We start from the raw sequence: 5,244 nt of genomic DNA, 5'->3' as shown, positions 1-5,244 counted from the left end.
ATTTGATCTCTGTCTCTTCTCCAATTAGGCTGAAAAAGAAAAGAAGACACAAGGTTTCAAACAGCTTGCTTTTGTTTTGTTTTGTTTTGTTTTTGTTTCAGAAAACTGCAGTATTCGATCATCATCTGCAGGGATTAGAAAGAATCCTCAGAGCAGAGACCAATTTCCAGCTTTCATGGGACAAGTACCTGCTTTTAAAAGCAAAATCTGTTCTGCAAAAATAGTTGTGGCAGAATATTTGCAATAACCCATTCAGTATGTGACAACGGTTAAAAATTACTGCTCTCAGTCACTGAAGTATTTGTTGTATTTGCAATTAGTCATTTATTGGAAAGTGACGTGTTTGTGTGGGTTAATTTATGTAGTTCTACCATCTACAGCGTGGATGTAGCACAGGAATGAAACAAAAAAAAAAAAAACCAATCATGCAAATTTGACTTACAGGAAACAACAGAAGAAATTTACAGTAAATTGTCAGTAAATGCCATTGTGTAAGATTTACTGGTACCTCAGAAAAATCATCATCAATAACAGCAAGGAGTAAATTCATTACACATTTTTTTGTCGTGCTGTCATTATCCACTTTTTAACCTTGTTGGTATCTCCTGCTTATCAAATAAGAACATCTAAAAGGTGGGTTTTAAGCAGAGATTTTAAATTCCCAGTGTATCCATAAAATAAAACAAAATCTTATAATCCCATATTGTACTCCTATTTTAAAAATTTTCATCTTCATTTAGTGATGTTGATATTACTTGCAGGAACAAGGTGCAGCCTGATGGTACTACTTTTGCTCTGTTTCAGTATGTCAGAAGGCATCAGGAAGTCTTTCACTAACAACCTCACAAACTTTCCACAGCTATTCTCTAATTTAGAATTTGCCATAATAGATGCCATCAGAGTGATATCTTATAGAAGTTATGAGAGGCACAACCAACACATTCAGGCAGCCCAAGAAATCACAAGTAATCCACATAAAACTCCTACGGCCAGAAATAAATTTAATAATGGTATTATAATCCTGGTATCTAAAAATTTAAGCTTTTTACATTCTGTACAATGTTTTTAGAAAACATGTAGTAGCAAGAATCCATTTTGTAATTCTGAGATTTTTCTATTATCAAATCCCTTTATTATTAAACATGGAGCTGGAGTCCACTGTGTTTTCTTCTGTGTAATCCAGCCTACACAGACAGCATGAACTAAAATTTCTCATTCCTCCCTCTTTCTTCCTTAGGAACTTCAGCAACTTATTACTCCTGATTGGTCTCCTGCCACACCAGTATCAAAAGCTGTGGATGATAACAGTGTGTGAGTTGCTGTTATGCTTATGATTACCAGCAAGTCTCTATGTGATTTCTTCCGTGCCACTTACAGCATATTCCAATTTCTCACAGCAAACTTCATTACCAGTGGGAGTGATATGATTACCTTAACAAAAACTAAAAAAAATGAACTGTGTCAGCTTATATTAACCTCTTGGGATAGTGCTTTGAGTACTTTCAGGGTAAACACCGTGTAGTACCATGTGCAATATATTCCACAAAACCAGCAAAGTGTTGCTTTTAAGATTATCTATCACTAGGCTAGCCCTGTGATAGAAATCCACTGTACTTCTCACTCTTCACTTTACTGAAGCTGATTCTAGACATCACCCTGATATTGGCAGACCTCTGTGGGGAAGCTAAATCAACCACTAAAACATCTGGCGCCTATGCAACGTTTCAAAAGCCCAGGTAGTTTGGCTTCTGCATCACATAATATAGATTTGCTGCTGGCAATAGTAGGTATCTATTGTTCTGTACACAGAGCTTATAAACTTTTTTATATGCATGTCATGTACTTTGCTTCTGCATGGGCTTGCCACTAGAAGTTGGACAAGTATGGACAATTCTGGTTGCTGAGACTTAACTTTAGCAAAGCAGTTAAATACCAGTTTGTTTTGCTGAATCAGGACTCATTAAAAGGAAGAGCATCTGAGAGCCCATAGTAACTTACAAAACACACAGTGATGACTGATGGCCTTCAAAAGCACAAAACCTCAAATTAGCATGAAAAGCAGAACTCTGTTTCTGTGAACTGAGTGACAGTAAACAAGTTTGCTATCTGTCCCAGAAAGCTGTTGTTCTGCTCTTCAGAGAAAACTTTTGGTTATTTCCAAAAAAAAAAAACCCGTAAAAAAAACCCCCAACTATTGTTTTGTTACACTTCAAAGGTTTGAGCATATTTGTTTTCATATGTTTTCATATTTCATATTTATATGATAACATTTCTATCTCTATTATAAAATTTAATAATATCACACGACATCAAGGCATTGCCTTCCATAAAAATGGAAAAGGATTATCAATTTATTGAGGAAGCACTCCTTTTCCTAAAAATAATACACAACCACTTTGAAAAATCACTGCCACCACATTAGTCTGAAGACTGCCGAAAGTTCCTGAATGTCACTAAGGCATCGGTGCTTTGGTAAGATTCCATTATATCCACCCCTTTAGGGCAGCAGAACAGGCTCTGACTGTTCAGTGTTTTCCTCCCTTCAAAAGCTTTGCAGTACACTAGGAGGGCATTAAGGAGACGAGCAAAGGGGCTCTGGCTGCTCCTATGCCCCAGCCTAGAGGCAAACTGTTGCAGAGACCACTACATGGCCCTGTCTGGTGCTAACCTGCAGTAGACATTTCGCTGTCACAAAGACCCTGGATCATCATATCTCACACCTCCTGTTTATCCCACAGAGTTAATAATAGCTTCCCTGATGTTCATTTATGATCATGATAGCCAATTTTAGCTCCAGTTAATAAAAGGTGAAAAGAGGAAAAAAAAATATTACTAAATACGTGTTTGCACCAAAGAAAAATAAAAAAATACTCGTTTTATCAGAAACATTAAATCCAATATCTCGAATACCCCATAACATCTCAGGAGCTAAAGCAACTTTCTCTGGTAAAATCTGCACTCGATATCCCTGAAACTGAACTTCTCCTAAAGCAGTCTAGCTCTTTCATATACCTAGCTCTAACCTAAACCTAGATTTGCACAGACAAGTGCAAAATCCATCAGCTATCAAAGCAAAACAGCGTTTTAGATTGGGGGATATAAATGTTGACAAGGGAAGAAGCAGAAAAGGAAGGAATGAAGCAATGCCAAGCAAAATGCCTTTCCAGAGCTCTCAGAGAGTATTATGGTCTGCAAGGACTAAAAATAAATATGGTAGAAAGCATGAAAACAGGCTTGTGTGACGATGTTCATGTGAAGGACACAGTACCAGACAAAGAAACAAACAAACAAAAAGCAGCACTAGAGTAAATAAAGGTCACCAGCAGTGGTTTTAGTCAGTCATATGAATTCCATCATGTGCTTCAAGCTAGAAAGCAAGCAATGCTCATACCTCTACTTTTATAGGCAAGCAGTGGGTGAGGAACACTGCATGCCCTCAGCCCAGGGAAGCAGCCAGGGAATAGTGACTGAAGTGCGGCCTGAGTGAAGCCATCAATCTCCCTTCTCTCTGTCAGATAAAGAAAGGTTGCTCAGCCTTTCCATACCCTGAGTCAGACTGTGTACAAGGATTTTCTCCTAAGCTCCTTCTAGTTCCCGGTATAAATCCCATTTATGTAAGCAGTGAACAAGAACATAGCTTACTGTAGTAAGAGCTGCATATGTCTAGTAACAAATAATAGGACAGCAACAGGGACACTTTAAAAACATCTTATATTCAACATTTTTTATTATATGGATCTCAGCAGACTTGAACTTAATTAGGCAAATGAGAAGTAGTGGATGAAAGACAGAAAGAGAGAAAAGGAGGGAGGAAGGAAAAGGAAGAGAAAAAGGAGAAAAAAATAGAAAAAAAAGAAAAAAGCAGCAAGCAAGCAACAAGGTCAAACTAAGAGCAAATACTACAAACAATGTATCTTGATAGCATATACTGTAGACTTCAGTCAGTCATAATCAACCTGTTCAGACTGTTCTTTTACCAATGCTTCATTAATATTCTGCAGTTGCTGGCTGCCAGAATCACCTATCAATACAACAGCTTGTCAAAGACACTTTTGAGAAGGGGTTATGTTCTTCTCTTGTTTACAGAGACTCTGATTTTACTGGAAGGTTTAGCTTTGCTTTTCTGCAACACGGGAGTAACTGTTTGCTTTCCTGCTTGCATTTTGTCTGCCTTGTCCTGTGTGCCCCACTCAGCCCGTTGTCCCACATTAGAGAAGCTGGAACAAGAAAAATCTGTCCCCAGTTGCGGTAGGATAGTAGGAATATTTGGCACGTGTGTACTGCATTCCAGTTTCACTCAGTAAGCCAAGGACTGCAAAAAGCTTTGCAAATGGGCAAATTCAGTCTTATAACATCCCTGCAGAGTGATTGAGAAGTATGATCCACTTTCAGACATATGAAACAAATTTAACAGGCTACGTAACCTATGACTTGTCCCAAATCAGTGGCAGAGCTGGGATGTGGACTAATGTCTAAGTAAGCTGTGAGTTATGACTGAGATTTGTCAGTACATGTGTGTTTTAGAAGCTCATTAAGTAGCAAATGCAGATAAATAGTACTGCTTAATACTTGAGTTAGGAGCACAGGTGAGAGTACAATGTTTCCTTTACAGGTTTGAATAGTCTGCTGCTCTAACTTACCCTTAATGAATGTTAATTACATTGCTGTATTTGAGTTAAATTACTTTGTGGTAGCATTAGTAAAATAATAAGCTATATAGGAATTATACTCTTATAAAGATCTGTCCTTAAAAGCTGCAAAAAAATTAATTTTCTTATTTTTATTAACAGCTGTTTAACAATTTCCAAGCAGGATGGCAGCATAGCGGGTATCATCTCATCAAATGGTATTGCCTCACCAACTTCTACAAGCTATTGTCAGTATCTTGTGAGCAATATTCAGTATTTGAAGAGAAGTTAAATACTGTCAGCTTTGTGAGAAGGTTCTGCTCTGACTTGGGATTTATTTTTTTTTTTGGAGAAAGGAAAGATGCGGAAAGACTCTTACTGAAGGGATCAAGCTTATTCCCTGCTTATAGGTCTAACTACTCAGTTCTGGAGGCAAAGTAGCTCCTAATGAGCTCTGTTATCCAGCCTTAAAAGAACTGGCTAATTGTCCTGAAAAAGGAAAATATTCCCCATTGTTTTCTGAATGTTTGTATTCAGAGACTGAGGGATGAAATGAAACCTAGGTAGATGAAAGATACGCTCAGGATCTGACTTTACTGCCTTTTTTCCACTACAG

Source organism: Nestor notabilis, unplaced genomic scaffold, assembly GCF_000696875.1.
Source record: "Nestor notabilis isolate BGI_N333 unplaced genomic scaffold, ASM69687v1 scaffold9795, whole genome shotgun sequence".
Classification (NCBI taxonomy): Eukaryota; Metazoa; Chordata; class Aves; order Psittaciformes; family Psittacidae; genus Nestor; species Nestor notabilis.
The sequence above is the reverse complement of the archived record's forward strand: the minus strand, read 5'-3'. Positions refer to the sequence as shown.